The following is a 20,275-nucleotide window of genomic DNA, read 5'->3' as shown; positions in this document are numbered from 1 at the left end:
TTCGGACTGTGGGGCTCCTCCCACCTATACATCAGTCTGTGATAAAAATAAGGAGGACACCTTCCGTCCGTATACAGACTTTTCCAAAAAAGATTCCTCCAGAGGGGCTGTGCTAAAAATAAGGAGGAGGGCACCTCTCATCCGTATACAGACTCTTTTTTAATTGAAGGGCTATGTTGTGGTATAGGATAGGGGTTTCATTAGTTACATACTGGTTGTAAGTCAATGGAGACTCTGGCTTATATAGGAAGGGATCATCCTTCTCAGATCAAATATTTTTTAAAAGACAAAACCATAAGATTCATGTATTAGAGTGGATAATACCTCACATACCGAGCCGTAAGCTTTTGATCCCAATACACAACATGATTTTTTTTTTTAAAGGGTGCATTTGGTCAGCCATTAAAAAAATATTTTTTTTACTTTTTGATTTTTAAAAAGTAAAAATCAAAAAGTAATATTTTGTAATACCATCAAAAGCAAAAAGCAAAAATCAAAATAATCAAAATAATTATTTTATATGCAAAGTAAAAAAATTTTACTTTCCAAAATTTGCTTTCCTGCTTCTCCACGTCTAAAACGTCAAACCAAAAGGTAAAGAAACCGAATCCTTCTCCCTCATTGAGCTCTTTACCTCTCCACTTCCTTCTCTCTTTCTTCTTGAACTCTTCTTCCTCGTCGAGCTTTTCATCTGCCATCTCCAAATATTATTTTTTGCTTTATAGCAATATAGTTACCAAACATTTTTTTACTTTTTTACTTTTACTTAATAGTAAAAATAAAAAAAAATAAAAAATATTTTTTTAAAAATAAAAAATCAAAAAAATGTAATTAAACATACCCTAAGGGTATGTTTGGTTAGTCATTGAATATTTTTTTATTTTTTAATTTTAAAAAGTAAAAATTAAAAAATAATATTTGATAACATCATAAAAAATAAAAAGTAAAAATTAAAATAATCAAAATAATTACTTTATATGCAAAGCAAAAATTTTTTACTTTTCAAAACTTATTTTTTTACTTTTTTTTTGTTTCTCCACATCTAAAACGCCAAATCAAAAAGTTAAAAGCCTGAATCCTTCTCCCTCGTCAAACTTTTCACCTCTCCGAATCCTTCTCCCTCCCTTTCCGAACCTTTCTCCCTCATCAAGCTCTTCACCTGTCATCCTCAAATATTGCTTTTTGCTTTATAGCAACATAATTATCAAATATATTTTTTTATTTTTTTATTTTTATTTAATAATAAAAATAAAAAAATAAAAAATATTTTTTAAAAATCAAAAATTAAAAAATATAACTAAACTGTTAGGATTTGACGCCTCGAGATTCAGCCCACATTGAGCCCACAGTGAGGTTCGCGGCGAAAAACGGAGTCCAACGAGACCAAGATCACCTGAATCGGAGCTCGGATGGAGAAGATACGAGCTTTCGAAGATAGCACGAAAACCGAGGCGGCGGAGGACCGCCGGCGACCGGCGGCGGGCGGCAGCGGCGCGGCCGCAGGCGGCGGCGCGCGGGACGCGCGTCCCAGGCCCGCTGGCCCGCGTGGGACGCGGGACCCAGGCCCGGGCGGGACGCGGGACCCAGGCCCGCGCGGGACGCGCGTCCCAGGCCCAGGCCCGCGCGGGACGCGCGACCCAGGCCCAGGCCCGTGCGGGACGCGCGACCCAGTAGCCTGCTGGCCCATCCCCGGTCCACCGTGGACCGGGTGGTCCACGGCGCGGCCTGTGGACCGCGTGGACGTTTCCCACTCGATTCTCGCGGTCCACGGCCCTATTCCGTGGACCGGAGCGCGATCTAAGGGTCCAGAGAGCTCCCGGTGTTGATCGGACGGCTTGGGACGTGATTTGGCTTGATTAAGGATTCCTAATCACCCTCTTTAAGGCTTTAAAAGGCCTGAGACACAGCAGAGAACGAGTGGGTTTGGTTTCTCGCCGCCGTACGAACCGAGGAGAGAGAGAGAGGCGTGAGGCGCTGTGAGAGAAGGAGCAGGAGGCTCCTGGACAGCGGTCGCCAGGCTCTTCAGGGGTTCAGGGGTCTCCAAGAGAGAGAGAGCTTTTGTGAGGGGAACTTCATGTGAGAGAGAATTGGGTGTACAAGGGTTGAGGGTGAGGTCTCCTCTTGTAAAATTTTCTTTTCATAGTGAAGTTTGCATGCCCCGTGGAGGCGAGCCCTTTTGTGGCTGATCCACGTATTTTGATTGTTTTTTCTTCTGTTTTGTTTCTTCTTTCTTCCTGCTGCATCGCGTGGTACTGAAAGGGTCTTGGGAGGTGGTGTCCTGGCCAGACATCCACCCAACATAAACGTACCATAAATTATTTTGGAGATTGCTATATCCAATCACACTGTGCAAGGATGCTTGGTCGTCACGGTTGGTGCGGAGATGTTTGTAGCTTCGTACTTTAAGCAAAGGTTGAAAGTGGAGGAAATAGGTAACTATAAATTGCTTTTGGTTTTGGCTGGATTTCAGCTTGCTTTTCTATAGCTTATTACGTAAATACATATTACAATGGTCCGCTGGTACATTAGACTCTTTTGGATCAAGAAGATGAGTGGGGGAACCCTGAACTTGAAACCATCGTAGCTGCTGTTTTTTTCCTTTTCTCTCTTTTTTTTTTTTTTTTTTTTTTTTTTTTTTTTTTTTTTTTTTTTTTTTTTTTTTTTTTTTTTTTTTTTTTTTGGGGGGGAGTGGGGGTGTGGTGTCGGGGGAGGGTTGGCGCAAGGGGGGGTGTGGCGGGGCAAAATATAGGAGCTAGTGGCTATATATCAAATAGTAACAAAGTGAGTATAAACGAGTGCACATAGGGGATAGGAACCACCAAAGAACTACAGACCGTCTGCTGTGCTTCAAACATGGGAGTCATTGTCGCTGCTGGTTAATGCTTCAGTCTAATTCCATCAAGCGATCGGTGTCGAATCATTTGCCCCGCTTCCTTTTCTTTTCTTTTCTTTTTTTTTTTTTTTGGTGGGTTAGTCTGATTGGGTTCAAGCCAGATCTGGGTTAGGACTTAGGTGGGCTCAAACCTGAATTTTATAATGTTTGGAGTTTAGGGTAATTCTTTATGCACCACATACAATGCAACAAAAATGTATCGCCCCATCTTATTGGGCCACATAGCCATCACTTTCCAATGCACATTTAATGTCTGCAGTTTTATTTTTTTCGTTTGAAATTTTGAATGATGAAAATACTCCTCCTCTTTCGAAAAAATTATGATATTCTATGGGCATATTATGATATCTTGCAATCAAATCAAAATCATAATTTTCTTCCAAAAGTCATAAAGAGAGAAGGTCATTTTCGTCATTGAAAATTTATCATATTTTTAAATAACGAAAATACTCCTCTCTTACTTATGACATCCCGCGATCAAATTATGATTTGCTATTGTGCAGGAAATCATAATTGGACCGCAGAATATCATAATATAATACAGGATATCATAATTTAAAAAAAAAAAAAATATTTTCGTCATTCAAAATTTCAAACGAAAAAATAAAGTTGCAAGAATTAAATACGCATTGAAAAATGGTGGCTACGTGGTCTAATAAGATGGAGCAGTGCATTTTTGCTACACTGCATACGGTGCACAAAAACTTTCTCTTGGAGTTTAAGACTTTCTCTTGGAGTTTAAGCTCAGCTCAAGGTTTAAGAAGAAAAATTTAGGCCTAGATCCATTTGGGGTAGGAATCCATCCTCCCCAGCAATGGCCTCAAATCTCAGAAAATAGTTGAGGAAGTTAGACCTAGATCCATTTGGGGTAGGAATCCATCCTCCCTAGTGGTGACCTCAAGTCTCAAAAAATAGTTGAGAAAATATAGAACCTTTATCTCAAATTGATGATGTAAATAAGATTTAAGTTCATGAATTCCTGTAACATCATCTTCAGTGATTATCATTTCATCTGCATATAAGAGAAGAAGAGTTATCCCCTCACTAGTAGATGGAACAAATAATGTAAAATCATGAGAACTAGGAATAAAGACAAGGTTGGTGACAATGTAGTTGAATTTAACGAATCAAGCTCGAGGTATCTGTTTAAGTCCATACAATGCATGTCAAAATCGACAGACTTTTTCCAAGGGAATAGAAAAACCCAGGGGAGGTTGCATATAAACCTTCTTAGAAATGCCTACGTTCAAAAAAGTATTTTTTTGCATCAATCTGATAAAGTTTCCACTATCAAGCAGCCGCAACTATCAACAATATCCGAATGGATGTAAGACAAGCTAGTGGCGCAAAAATATCCCTATAGTCTATTCTGTACTCCTAAGTGAACCCCTTCACCACAAGACAAGCCTTGAATCATTCAACTGAACCATCCAAGTGAGACTTGATTTTATAAATCCACTTACCACTGATCATTAATTTTCTAGGAGGCAAGTCAACCAGATCCCATGCATGATTCTTTTCTAAAACATGCGGTTCATCAAACATGGCTTGTTACTATTCAGGATGAGAAGAAGCTTCTTTGAAGAATATAGGTTCATATAATATGGCAAGAGCATGACAACAATGAAAATCACATAAGTGTTTGGGAGGTTCTCTTATCCAAGTAGATCGACGAGGCTTAGTTGATGTGATACTAAGATTATCTTGAGGGGCGGCATCAATGGGAGAGCCGAGGTTATCAAAAAAGCTGAAACTTCTTACATCTGAAAGAGGCATTCGAAAAAGATCTAGTGAAATGTTATTAAACAATGGAATGCACTTGGATGGACTAAGACTAACTCCTGATAAGTTGAAAAATATTTTATGTTTCCAAAAGATCACATGTGTGAAAATGAGAGAATTTAGGATGTATTTTCTTTTGTGATGATTAAATATACAATAAAAGGCTCCTATTTATAGACAAAGCCTTTGACTGAAATTAAGAAATATAGAATTTTCTGTACATAATTGTATAGAAAATCAATCAATCAAAATTAAGAAATATAAGATTTTCTATACATAATTGTATAGAAAATCAATCAACCAAAATTAGAAAACACAGAATTTTTTGTACATAATTGTACAAAAAAATCAATCACAAAACCTTACCTAATTTACACAAATTGAATCTAGACCAATATACAAGATATATATTTAACATAGCTATCCTCCAACTTTCAAACTTAGCCTCTAAATTTGCCCCATACATCACACGTATTAATGGCAAAGGTTTCTTCACCTAGACACTCTACTAAGAAAAGATTAATAATCCAGTCTATGTTTCCTCATAGAAGCATGTTTGTCCATTGTGTTCGTGTGAGCATATGCACCTATACATGCTTTTTATTTTCTTTATAATTCTTTTTGTGTTTTCATGATCATACTAAGAATCTGATCAAATTTTATTTATCTGATTACAACGGCCTGCTGAATGCTCATCCTTCAAACTTAACCATGTATACTGTATGCCTGAAAGTAAAATTTTACGACTGATTGTTTACATGACAAAACTTGAATGGCATTCTTCTAATCATAAAATAAAGCCACTCTTTTTATTTACGAATGATTATTGACATGACAAATCTTGAATACAGAGCTCTATTTAGTATTAATTATGAAATGATGTTAACTAGAGAATCAGATTGCTGGTTCTTTGTATTTTTGGCATGGACTTACCAAGCCAGCTAAAGTAAATGTAACACAGAACTCAGAATTCTAGTCTCATCTATGGAATGCATGGAGATGAAGACCCTTGTCAATTTGAAGTGTCAGCATGGTCCTGTATTTAACAGGTTGTGTCTCATTACTTAGCTTAAATCTGAAAAAACGCAACAGTAGTGCAGTGAAGATCTTCATTTGCCTGTAAGCTATTTCCTTTCCCAAGCATATACGTGGACCAGCCTGCATGCCCACCATAAGAAGGCCATGTCAGTGTCTTGCTGAAAGTAAACTTAATACCATGAGGTAGAAAAATTAATGTTTGGTCGACATTTTTCTTTTCAAATGGCATCAGATGCTCCAGTAAACCATCTTTACATTATGACCCCCTCAACAAAGTGGACAAGTGGGAATTCTAAAAATTATATAATAACGATTACCTGGAATGCGGTAAACTTAAATGGGCTTTCAGGAGAGAATACTCCATCACTGTTAAGCCACCTCTCTGGCCGAAAGTGTTCGGCATCATCACCCCATTACATAAGGCATATAAGCCACCATATCCCCCTTCTTCACATCATGCCCATCTGGCAAAGTATCATCTGCGAAACAAATCTTGGGATTCTGTATTGCAAGTCAGTCAGAGGACTTATGATGAGATTAGCACATCATCTTAGTTTCTGCATGTTATTGCATTCATGAATGACTTTTATGGTAAATATTTACCAGGGGAACTGCTGGATACAGCCTTAAAGTCTCTGATAGTGTTGCATGGAGATACTGCATCTTGTCAATGGTTTTTTCAGTTAAACTTGCTGCAAATTCTCTGATAGATGCATCATTTCCAATCTCTTCAGTAGCAAGGATCAATTCTTCAACTACCCTTTTTTCGACAGAAGGATACTTGCAGAGCATATAGAAGAGCCATGAAAGAGTGACCGCTGTTGTATCTTTTCCCGCAACCATGAAGTTCAGGATGATGTCTCTCAAGTACTTGTGTGTGATGTTTTCTGGATCCTGCTGACTCTCAACCAGAAATCTTGAGAGGAAGTCTTCCTTCTTCGACTGCAATGTCACTCATGCAAAAGAATCAAACATTCAATTAGAACTCTTAAGGCCTACTCTTGTCTATTTATTATTATGAGGATGTTTATATATCTCCTTATTTTAATCTTATGTACCATTTTCACCATCAACTATAGCTTAAAATAAATATAAAGTGTAACAGAAAAGCAGGAGAGAGGGATGTGGAGCCAATAAACCAGTCTTACCAAATCATATTGCTTTCTCTTGTTGTATATCACTTTGTGCACAAAGTCATCAACCACTTGAATTCTTTTCTTTAGCGCTGCTTCAGACCCAATGTTTAAGAGCTTCTTAATTTTCCAAGAGATATCAACATAACGCCATGTGATTAAGGCACTTGAGTCATCAAATGCCTCAGCAAATTTGCTCCCTTCTTCATTAGATCCACACAAACTGTCTATTTCCACTCCAAAGGCGACTTGGAAGATTGAATCCATTGTTGACTTCATGAATAGGTCCTGAAAGAACAACATTTATGTGATTACTTTACATGAAGGATTTCAATTCCTTATCCTTCTAGTGGCTTATCAGTTAGTATAAGGTGATAAAACAAAGACATTACACAATGATTCTATCACTCACTTGAATATCCATTATCTTGCTTGATCTTACAGCCTCTGAAATGATTGAAGCAAGCTTAGTTGCATTGTAGATAAAGATTGCATTACTGTAATCTCTCAACACCATTTTGGAGAATTCAACACTAGCTACTTTTCTTTGGTGGTGCCATTTCTCACCATCAACCGCAAATATTCCATCACCAAGGAGATCCTTCATATTGTTGTAGTTATATTCTCCCTGCAACATAAACTAATTTTGATACCTTGTAACATAAACAAGAATATTGGTTGCTCCTGAACTAGCCAGATATATTAAAGAGGCTGTGCACGTTGTTGAGAGAGATCTCTGAGGTTATCACTTGCTATTCAACAAAACCTATTTATAGAGTTCTCTCATATTTGCAAATTTAAACTCTCTTGTAAATGCTAATTGTTTAGAAAACTAATTCTAACAAACCAAAACTTGATAAAACCATAAAAATGAAATTCAGTTTGAACATTGCTTGGCTCACCAAAAAGACCACTTAAGAGGCTGCCTCCCCAAGTACAATCCACTATATTTGAATTTAGAAAACTAATACTAACAAACCAAAACCTGATAAAACCATAAAAATGAAATTCAGTTTGAACATTGCTTGGATCACCAAAAAGACTAAGAGGCTGTGTTATAGCCCAAGCCCATGACATCAGGATCCAAGCCCAAAAAAAAAAAAAAAAAAAAAAAAAAAAAAAAAAAAAAAAAACAGAGTAAAAAACCGGGAAGAAGACTCCCGATAGGAGTCTTCTTCTCCGGCAAAACCCAAGTAATTTGGAAGTCCTAGGACCTCTCAAAGTCCTAGGACCCTCTATAAGAAGATCTTCCCTCTCCTTAGAATCGACCATCGGCCTCCTCCCTCTCTCTTTCTCCCCATTTTTCTCAATCGGAGCCGCGGACACTGTTGGGATTCTCGCCGGTGAGGTCACCGGAGGCCGGGGTGAGCCTTCCTCTCCTTCCTCTCTTCCTTCCCTTTCTTTTCGTATTTTTGCTTGAGGCTGCCGGCGACGAGTGTCGCCGATTTTTGGTCGGGAAAGACCCCTGTTTTGGGCCATTTTTCCTTGGATTTTCCGGCGCCGGCGATCGAAATCGACCGCCGGCCCTACTCCTCCGTAACCGGGGGAGCAGTCTCCCTCTACCGCCGGTCTCCGCCGCAGCGGCCGCGGCCTGAACGGCCGGCCAAGGAAGGACCACGTCGGTCCTCTGTTCCGGCGCGGGAAGGGCCGAGAAGAAGAAGAAGAAAAAGAAGAAAAGGAAAAGAAAAAGAAGAAAAAGAAGAAAAGAAAAAGAAGAAAAAGAAGAAAAAGAAAAGAAAAAGAGAGAAAAAAAAAGGGGGCGGAGAGAGAAACTCTCTTTGCTCTCTCTCTCTCTCTCTTTAGATTTTAGGATTTATGGAATTAATTAATTAAAAAAAATAATTAAATTAGCAATAAAAATAAAAATAAATAAATATAATTAGGGTATCCATGGATTAGTTCGAAAACCCTGGATGCTGTCGACAAATTGATCCTCGTGGGGACATTAGATTTTAATAATTTAGTTATTTTTTAATTCGATAAAATTTTGATATAAAACATGATATTTGACGTATCAGGTTCAGATCGAGAAGGATTTTCGAGATTCCTAGAATTTCTAGTTGGATTTTCTTTTAAGGTAAGTAGTGTTTACTTTTACTGAATTTATCTGGTAAAATTTTGAATTAAATAAATTTATGCATGCTTGTGATTAGAATTATTTATTGAAATAATTGTTGAAATTATTTATGATTAAAGTTAATTATAGAAATTATTTATGATTGAAGTTATTTGTTGAATAATTATTATGATGATGTATGATCACAAAGAATGACATGGTTGATTTGACTCGAATATCATTTATTTATATTATTTTGAAAATAATATATAAATTGAAAGACAATATGAAATTGACAACCTGACTGTGTTGAGGACCTTGCCAATGGGGGCATATACGTTGGCAATTGACTGTCCTGAGGATTTATGTCGCCAGTGAGACCAGCGACATGTCGCCAGATAGACCAGCGACAAAACCGCCAGCGAGACCAGCGGTTCCAAAGGACTTGGCTGCCAGATGATTCGCAGCCCACCGCAAGCAGATACGCGGTATTATGATCCTGCCACAGGGATAATGTGGTCATAGTCATGGTTGGTAAGAAGAACTTAAGAAATTAATGAATTTAAGATGGAAAGCATAATTAAAAATTACGATGAATTGACTTTTATATATGATTGATAGTATGATTTTTGATTTCATGAAATTACATATTAATTTTGTTATATCAGTAAATCGATATGTATAGAAATAATTGCCTGATTTATTCAGTTAAAGGTATACACTGCTTACTGAGCTATTTAGCTCATGATGAGTTTTATGTTTTTCTTACAGATCTAGAAAATTAGCGTGACGCGGGATTTCGGTTGGGAGAGCGATTAGAGATGGAGTTAACTTATTGATTTAGGATTTTCTCAGAATTTATTTAAGACTTTTTAGCTTTGTTTTTAGTATTGACTTTGTCAGACAGTTATTTTCTTTTGAACACTGAGTTTTGATTTGTTATTTGAACTAAGGTTTGATTATTAAATATTAAAAAAATTATTTAGCTGTTGTGAAGATATTATGATGAGATGCCTTGCATGCTTATGGGAAAAGTATTCTATAAGTATGCGACGGTTGCTATGACCCTCGATTCAAATCTCGGGTCGGGGGCATGACAATTAATATGGTATCAGAGCCAGGTTAGATAGATAGAGACATGTAGAACAGAGTGAGCGAGTGATGGGTAGACATTAGGAAATTGAAAGGTTAGTTATGATGATTATGATTTGACTTGTCACAAGTAAGTTATGATCTTTTTAAGGATAAGTTATTATCTCAAATCTATCATAGGTCAATATGCCTCCACGACGAGCGAGGAATACTCAAGGAGCGATAGGAGGGACATCAAATCCACTTGGCGATAATACTCCCCAATTAAACAGCGGCACAACTCAGCAGGAGGGAATCCATGATCCTACCGGAAATACTCTGACAGTACAGGAGGAGCCGAACATGACTCAACTAATGCAAACTCTGATCGGAGTAGTTCAAACACAACAGCAGTTACTTCAACAACAACATGCACAGCCACGTCAGCATTTTTCACCGACACCTGGACATGGAGAACATCCAATACAGAGAAATAATATCGTCGAATTTAAGAAGCTAGCTCCTCCAGCCTTCAAAGGGACCATTGAACCACTGGAAGCAGATAATTGGATTATGAAAATGGAGAAGGCTTTCGCCGTGCAAGAATGTCACGATGAAGAAAAGATCCGCTATACAGCATATCTGTTACAAGGCGAGGCATACAACTGGTGGCGTATACTGGAACAAAAATATGAGCACGATAGGATACCACTCACTTGGGAGAGATTTCGAGATGAATTCTTTGATAAGTATTTCTCCCGAAGTGTCAGAATGCAGAAAGAGCAGGAGTTCATTCATCTGAAACAGGGAAACAGATCCGTTGCAGAATATGAAGCTAAATTCACAGAATTAGCCAAGTTTGTTCCAAGATTAGTTGAGATTGAGCAAGACAGAGTACACAAATTTGAAATGGGACTGAAGACAGAAATCAGAAAACAGGTTGTACCATATGAGCTAACTACCTATGCCTCAGTTGTGAACAAAGCTCTAAAAATTGAGAGAGAAGTTAATGAAGCTCATGCGGAGCGAGAACGGAATCAGAAGAAGAGAAATAGGTTTAGTGGAACTCAAGGATGAAATCAGAACAATAAGGTTCCAGCAAAGAAGCCAGCAATTGATAAGAATCGTGAGAATGAGGCAGCTAGATGTTCGAGATGCGGCCGAAGAGAGCATGAGACTTCTAATTGCCCATGGAATACTGGTTCGTGTTTTAGATGTGGACAGAAAGGACACAAGATTGCAAATTGCCCCCAGATGGACGAAAATAGATCAACACAAGCAAAGGACGGAGGTCAAAGGCCGAAAACTCAAGGAAGGATCTATGCACTCACACAACAGGATGCTCAGGCCTCCAATGCTGTGGTGACAGGTATCATTCCTGTATCTGGTATTCATGCTTCAGTTTTGTTTGATTCTGGTGCTACACACTCCTTTATATCCACTACTTTTATTAGACAACATGATATAGTATGTGAACCTATGAAAACCAAATTATATATTGAGACACCAGTAAGTGGTATTTTGAGTACTGAAAGTGTGTGCAAGTCCTGTAGTATCAAGATAGGAGAAAGAGAATTACCGACAGATTTGGTAGTCCTGGATATGCATGATTTCGATGTCATTCTAGGAATGGATTGGCTAGCTACTTATCATGCTACTGTGGATTGTCATGGAAAGAGAGTGAACTTTCACATACCGGGAGAATTAACTTTTAGTTTTGATGGAAGTACAGGAACCACCCCTCCACGTATTATTTCATTTGTGCAAGCTAGACAGATGATAAGAAAGGGATGTAAAGGTTACCTAGTATCAATAAAGAATAAAGAACATGATGAATTGAAGTTACAGGATATTCCTATCGTAAATAAATTTTCGGAAGTATTCATTGATGATTTAGTCAGACTACCACCAGATAGAGAAATTGAATTTACTATTGAGTTGGCATCCAATACCAGTCCGATTTCTAAAGCTCCTTACAGAATGGCCCCTATGGAGTTAAAGGAGTTAAAAGATCAATTACAGGATTTATTGGATAAAAATTTTATAAGGCCTAGTGTATCTCCTTGGGGAGCTCCAGTCTTATTTGTAAAGAAGAAAGATGGTAATATGAGACTTTGTATCGACTATAGAGAGTTGAATAAAAATACTATCAGAAATAAGTATCCTCTACCTCGAATCGATGATTTGTTTGATCAGTTGCAAGGTGCACAAGTCTTTTCTAAAATTGATCTTCGTTCAGGGTATCATCAGTTAAAAATCAAAACAGAGGACATACTAAAGACTGCATTTAGAACTCGTTATGGACATTATGAATTTCTAGTAATGCCTTTTGGGTTAACCAATGCTCCAGCAGCCTTTATGGATTTAATGAACAGAATATTCAGATCCTATCTTGATAAGTTTGTTGTCGTATTTATTGACGATATCTTGATATATTCAAGAAGTAAATTGGAGCATGAAGAACAGTTACGGTGTGTACTACAAATATTGAGGAAAGAAAAGCTTTATGCCAAATTTAAGAAGTGTGAATTTTGATTGGATAAAATATTCTTTTTAGGACACATCGTATCTAAAGATGGAATTTCTGTGGATCCAGCAAAAGTGGAAGCTGTAATGCAGTGGAACAGACCTACAAATATTTCTGAGATTCGAAGTTTTCTGGGAATGGCAGGATATTACAGACGATTTGTAGAAGGATTCTCCCGCATAGCTGCACCTTTGACTCGTCTTACTCAAAAAGGGATTAAATTCGAGTGGACTGAAGATTGTGAACAGAGTTTCCAAGAATTAAAACAACGATTAGTTTCAGCCCCTATCCTTACTATACCAACAGGAGATGAAGGTTTCACAATATATAGTGATGCATTTAAAAAGGGACTCGGCTGTGTATTAATGCAACATGGTAAGGTAGTAGCCTATGCCTCAAGACAATTGAAACCATATGAACAGAATTATCCGACACATGATTTGGAATTAGCTGCAGTGATTTTTGCCCTAAAAATTTGGAGACATCACTTATATGGTGCGCAGTGTGAAGTGTTTACAGATCATAAGAGTTTGAAGTATATTTTTACGCAGAAAGAATTAAACATGAGACAGAGAAGGTGGTTAGAACTATTAAAGGATTATGATTTAACAATCCATTATCATCCGGGGAAAGCTAATGTTGTTGCTGATGCCCTTAGTAGAAAATCTGTGGAAAATTTGGCAGTTTTAATCACACACCAAAGTCAATTATTAAAGGATATAAGAAAATTGAAATTAGACATCCGAATATATGACTCAACAGTACGATTAGCCAACATGAGGGTTCAGCCAACACTCATAAAAAGAATTACAGTTGTCCAGAATGATGATCCACAACTATTGAAAATAAAAAATTCAGTGAAAACTGGTGTTCAATCTGAATTCAAGATACATGAAGACGGTTCATTAAGGTTAGAAAATAGGATTTGCGTACCCAATGATTCAGCACTCAAGCATGAAATACTTCAGGAGGCACATCAGATCGGTTATACAGTTCATCCGGGAGGTACCAAGATGTATAGAGACTTAAAAGAAATGTACTGGTGGAATAATATGAAGAGAGAGATCGCTCAATTCGTGGCTCAATATTTGGTGTGTCAACGAGTTAAAGCTGAACATCAGAAACCTGCGGGACTACTTCAACCTCTTGATATTCCAGTTTGGAAGTGGGAACATATCATTATGGATTTTGTAACTGGACTACCGAAGACTCCCAGTAAAAATGATGCAGCCTGAGTGATTGTGGACCGATTGACAAAGTCTGCACATTTTCTACCAATTAGAGTTGGATTTACTTTGGAAAGACTAGCAAAGTTATATATGAAGGAAATTGTAAGGCTACATGGAATTTCAGTGACCATCGTATCGGATCGAGACACCAGATTTGTATCACAGTTTTGGAAGAGCTTACACAAGGCATTAGGAACAAAATTGAACTTCAGTACAGCTTTTCATCCACAGACTGATGGTCAGTCAGAGAGAACTATTCAGATCTTAGAAGATATGTTGAGAACCTGTATTTTGGATATGAAAAGTTCATGGGATGAGCATCTACCTTTAATTGAGTTCGCTTACAATAACAGTTATCAGGCTAGCATTGGAATGGCACCTTACGAAGCTTTATATGGTAGAAGATGTCGATCACCGATTCATTGGGATGATGTTGGTGAGCGAAGAATTTTGGGTCCCGAACTTGTTCAACAAGCAGTCGAGAAGATTAAATTAATCAAAGAATGACTTCGGGCAGCATAAAGCAGACAGAAAAGTTATGTAGACAACGGGAGACGAAAATTAGAATTTCAAGTCGGTGACCATGTGTTTCTCAAAGTATCTCCTTCAAAAGGAATCTCAAGATTCGGCATTCGTGGCAAATTGAATCTCAGATATGTGGGTCCGTTTGAGATTTTGGAAAGAATTGGTGAGGTGGCTTATCGACTTGCCTTACCCCCTTCACTTGCAGGAGTACATAATGTTTTTCATGTTTCTATGTTAAAGAAATATTTTCCAGATCCAAGTCACATCGTGGAACTTGAACCAGTACAAGCCAGAAAAGATCTAACATATGAAGAATACCCGATACGGATCGTAGACCGTAAAGAACAGGTGCTGAGACGTCGCAACATTCCTTATGTCAAGGTACAGTGGAGTCGACATTCAGAAAGAGAAGCTACTTGGGAGCTAGAGGAAGAAATGAAGCAAAAATATCCCCAGCTCTTCGAGACTACAGGTATGAAAAATTTCGAGGACGAAATTTTTTTTTAGGGGTGAAGAATGTTATAGCCCAAGCCCATGACATCAGGATCCAAGCCCAAAAAAAAAAAAAAAAAAGAGTAAAAAATCGGGAAGAAGACTCCCGATAGGAGTCTTCTTCTCCGGCAAAACCCAAGTGATTTGGGAGTCCTAGGACCTCTCGAAGTCCTAGGACTCTCTATAAGAAGGTCTTCCCTCTCCTTAGAATCGACCATTGGCCTCCTCCCTCTCTCTTTCTCCCCGTTTTTCTCAATCGGAGCCGCGGACACTGTTGGGATTCTCGCCGTGATTTCTCGCCGGTGAGGTCACCGGAGGCCGGGGTGAGCCTTCCTCTCCTTCCTCTCTTCCTTCCCTTTCTTTTCGTATTTTTGCTTGAGGCTGCCGGCGATGAGTGTTGCCGATTTTTGGTCGGGAAAGACCCCTGTTTTGGGCCATTTTTTCTTGAATTTTCCGACGCCGGCGATCGAAATCGACCGCCGGCCCTGCTCCTCCATAACCGGAGGAGCAGTCTCCCTCTGCCGCCGGTCTCTGTTGCAGCGGCCGCGGCCTGAACGGCTGGCCAAGGAAGGACCACGTCGGTCCTCTGTTCCGACGCGGGAAGGGCTGAGAAGAAGAAGAAGAAAAAGAAGAAAAAGAAGAAAAGGAAAAGAAAAAGAAGAAAAAGAAGAAAAGAAAAAGAAGAAAAAGAAGAAAAAGAAAAGAAAAAGAAGAAAAAAAAAAAGAGATGGAGAGAGAAACTCTCTTTGCTCTCTCTCTCTCTCTTTAGATTTTAGGATTTATGGAATTAATTAATTAAAAAAAATAATTAAATTAGCAATAAAAATAAAAATAAATAAATATAATTAGGGTATCCATGGATTAGTTTGAAAATCCTGGATGCTGTCGACAAATTGATCCTCGTGGGGACATTAAATTTTAATAATTTAGTTATTTTTTAATTCGATAAAATTTTGATATAAAACATGATATTTGACGTATCAGGTTCAGAGAAGGATTTTCGAGATTCCTAGAATTCCTAGTTGGATTTTCTTTTAAGGTAAGTAGTGTTTACTTTTACTGAATTTATCTGGTAAAATTTTGAATTAAATAAATTTATGCATGCTTGTGATTAGAATTATTTATTGAAATAATTGTTGAAATTATTTATGATTAAAGTTAATTGTAGAAATTATTTATGATTGAAGTTATTTGTTGAATAATTATTATGATGATGTATGATCACAAAGAATGACATGGTTGATTTGACTCGAATATCATTTATTTATATTATTTTGAAAATAATATATGAATTGGAAGACAACATGAAATTGACAACCTGACTGTGTTGAGGACCCCGCCAATGGGGGCATATACGTTGGCAATTGACTGTCCTTAGGATTTATGTCGCCAGTGAGACCAGCGACATATCGCCAGATAGACCAGCGACAAAACTGCCAGCGAGACCAGCGGTTCCAAATGACTTGGCTGCCAGATGATTCGCAGCCCACCGCAAGCAGATACGCGGTATTATGACCCTGCCACAGGGATAATGTGATCATAGTCATGGTTGGTAAGAAGAACTTAAGAAATTAATGAATTTAAGATGGAAAGCATAATTGGAAATTACAATGAATTGACTTTTATATATGATTGATAGTATGATTTTTGATTTCATGAAATTATATATTGATTTTGTTATATCAGTAAATCGATATGTATAGAAATAATTGCCTGATTTATTCAGTTAAAGGTATACACTGCTTACTGGGCTATTTAGCTCATGATGAGTTTTATGTTTTTCTTACAGATCCAGAAAATTAGCGTGATGCGGGATTTCGGTTGGGAGAGCGATTAGAGATGGAATTAACTTATTGATTTAGGATTTTCTCAGAATTTATTTAAGACTTTTTAGTTTTGTTTTTAGTATTGACTTTGTCAGACAGTTATTTTCTTTTGAACACTGAGTTTTGATTTGTTATTTGAACTAAGGTTTGATTATTAAATATTGAAAAATTTATTTAGCTGTTGTGAAGATATCATGATGAGATGCCTTGCATGCTTATGAAAAAAGTATTCTATAAGTATGCGGCGGTTGCCATGATCCTCGATTCAAATTTCGGATCGGAGGCGTGACAGGCTGCCTCCCCACATATACTCTACTATATTTGATGTACAGTCTTTATGACCATCATTCTAATACCATAATCTTGAATAGCATGCTACATTCCCTCCTCTACTTTTATAGAATACATTGGTTTTTCAGGGGTGGATTTTCCAATAATTAGAGACTGCCTAGTTGCTATTGTAATGATGGATAGCACTTCTTTTCACCGTATGTTTTTATTCTTCTCCTGCTTATTGACCTCATGACTCCCAGATGTTAAAAGGAGAAAAGATGGACAGATTTCAGTTTTGGCATTCTAATTTTTTGCATGTTACTGTGGAGGGTGCCAACTAGTACAATTGGTCAAGTTTTTCGGGGCTCGCACCAAGAACGTAAGTTCAAGTTCTATCCTCATCCCAACTTCAGCTAGAATTTCTCTCATTCTAGTTCAACAAAAAAAAAAAAAAAAAGAAGAAGCATGTTACAGTGACCTGTGTTAAGGGAACATCCTAATATCTCTCAGAAAATCAAACTCCAGTTGGAAGTCAAATATGTACAAGGAATGCATTGTGATAAAACCCCTTTCATTTTGCCTTTAACAGAAAATTTGACATTGTTAGGCCTCGTCTAAAAGAAGAGTGCATATCTGAACTGTAATGTTTTTTCACTTAATATAATTATTAAAAGATTATCTGCACCGCTTATTTTTTGGGTTTAAGTCAGAATTTTCAGATAATTGCAAGGTTTTGAGAAAAATGGCTTGTTAGCTTCAAAGGGTTTGCTTCATCATCTTCCTTACACATCAACAAATTAACACATTGTTTAAGAAATTCAGAGTAGACTGGCCTCTGCACACCTATGTTATTCTCAGCAGCACTTATCTGTTGGACCAAGTCTCTGATACTGTTTTTTTTTTTTCTTTTTTTTTTTTTGGAAGAGAATCACTGACACAGTCTTTTAACAATGGTTATCTTTTAACAATGGTGTATCACTAATGACCCTGCTGCAGCGAAGGTGGAGATGGGGTTCAAATGAACTTTTCTCCATTCTGTCTTTTTACAAGTTCTTGAATGAAGGGGTTTTATCTCTCCTTTTGCAAATTGTTTTTGAAAATGCCCTCTCTATATTAAAATTCTGATAAACTTTTGGCTTGCCATTTTCAACAAAATTCAGACCACCCAAAACCATAGGAAGAAAGGGTGTATTGTCCCTTCGATCTTTCATTTTGTTATCTTTGGATCTCTCTTGAATTTGAAACATTTTCTAACCACTTTTTTCTTGGTGGTCATTGTGGAGAAAATCTGAAATTCAAGCTAGACAGAGACAGGTGGGACAACTTATCTATTATCATTTGCTAGTGCTTGTGGTTGGAGAAAAAGAAGTTCTCCAACATTGAAAGCCAGATACATGAGTTTATCAATAATGTTATTTTCTTGGTCAAGGACTGGTTTAGACCAATGTCTGATAGGTGTAAAGTTAGAATCCTCCCTGTGTTGAATTGTTGTAGCATGCAGATGGAATTCCTTTCATGTTCTGTTTTGCTCTAAGCTGAGCTCCTCGTATAAGTAAGCTATTCTACTTCTCTCTCTCTTTCGCTCTCTAACTTCATGATCTTAATGAATTTGACCAGGTTCTGCTCAATTTTCTTCTCATAAAAAAAGAAAGAAGTACAGCGTAGACAAACAGCTTAGCATGATAAATGCCTCGAAGAACCATCAGTGAGTAATCATTTGCAAAGACTAACATTTTCTTCCTTTAATACAAAACTCTTGAAGCAACAAGGAGATAGTCTCCAACAAAGTTAAAGAAATTTGAAAATCAGATTTTGATTAACATTTTGACAATGACAAAAGATCCAGCAGCAATTTGAACTCCATGGTTCCTGCTGTGCTTAGAACTCCTCTCACATTACATGCCTCTACTATTTATAATAACTTGTTATTGAATCCAAAAAATAACTCAAATTGTAATTTTTTTCATATGGCCTGAAGTCTTGACCTGTGTCATAGGATGAACCAGAGTTTGCCGTCTTGGTATCAGATTCCATACTGATACCATTCTGTTATAGTGTCGGTATATGATTCGGTACAGTACGAGACAATGTCCCAAGTGTCGATATGGTACGAGAGAGCATATATGGGAATGAGACTGGTATGATATAGTATGCCTTGTACTAGGTGGTATGGGGCTGTAGGCAGACCATGGGATGAACCTAATATATCACATATTTGTATATGTCATGATATTTTAAATCTAATGGATTGTCTTTATACTCAAAAGGTTATAAGTTAATGGAAGAAAAAAATGTTATTAAAAAAGCAAATAACCAAATTTAATAATGACTTGACTGTCCAATACATATTTGTGGAAGACCGGCCATTTCCATGCATTAGAAAACTGAAATTTCACTCTAACCTTACATAAAAAGGTATTAGAATGAAAAAGTGATGGCATGGATTTCTGGGATAACAAATCAGCATGGCAATATCAATTCATTTGAATTGATGGGTTCCCTGTAGGGTCTTCAACATGTAATTCAAGGCTCCGATTGCAAGATGTAGCACAACTGTAATGAGCTTTCTTTTTGGAAGACCACAGCATTTTTGAAAGACTTCGGAGTGATTTGTACCAGAAAAAAAAAAAAAAAAAGAAGAAGAAGAAAAGAGAAAGAAAGACTTCAATGCCTTTCATTATCCTCTATTACACATGAGCTATATTGTATATCCCAATAGTATTCTAAGTAAGGATAGAATGCAGAAAATCTAATCTAGATCCACATCTTGAACTTTGCATTACATAGATGGATTTTTACCCCTTGTACCTTTCAAGAGAGCGGAAAAAAAAAAAGAAGAAGAAGAAGAAAAAGATGACTGGGTGGATGAAGTATACCTTGCCATAGTTAGAGAAGTTGGTTTTGAGGATGTACTCCACATTAGCTGGATCGGCAGTGTAGATCTCACTGCAGAAAGGGGAAAGCAGCCTGTAGGTCTTGTGCTTGCGAGCAAGGCTTGTGGAGAAGTCATGGAGCCGACCAAAGTTAAGGAGGTGATGGAAGATGGTTCCAGCAACTGGGGGATATCTTTTCTCCTTCCTAGTGGCCTTTCCAAGTGATCTCCAAACAATCAGGAGTCCGAAGGCAAAGGCAACAGCAAGCAGTAGCAGAGCTGTCGCCATGGCTGAGAAACCAAGGGGGTGGGGGTCTGAAAGAAAGAACATGGTGAGCTGGAGAGCTCTTTTCTCGAATAATACAAAAAAAAAACTTTTTTACCAAAATATATTCAAACCAAACTTATTTACCAAAATGATGTGAGAGGGAAAAATGCCATTTTGAATGGCGTTTTTTCCCCTGCCACGTCACCCCCCATTTCCACGGTGGCATCGTCCCAAAAAAAAAAAAAAAAGAAGAAACGCCATTCCAAATAGCGCTTTTAAAAACGCCATTT

The 20,275-nt window shown here is 37.6% G+C and overlaps 1 pseudogene; it reads right to left on the bottom strand.

The window, feature by feature from the left end:
* Positions 1 to 5,465: 5,465 nt before the first annotated feature.
* LOC105059344 (cytochrome P450 704C1-like) lies at positions 5,466 to 20,053 on the bottom strand (annotated as a pseudogene).
* Positions 20,054 to 20,275: the final 222 nt, after the last annotated feature.

Source organism: Elaeis guineensis, chromosome 16 (assembly GCF_000442705.2).
Source record: "Elaeis guineensis isolate ETL-2024a chromosome 16, EG11, whole genome shotgun sequence".
NCBI lineage: Eukaryota > Viridiplantae > Streptophyta > Magnoliopsida > Arecales > Arecaceae > Elaeis > Elaeis guineensis.
Note: the sequence above shows the minus strand (reverse complement) of the source record. Positions and strands in the feature narration are given on the sequence as shown.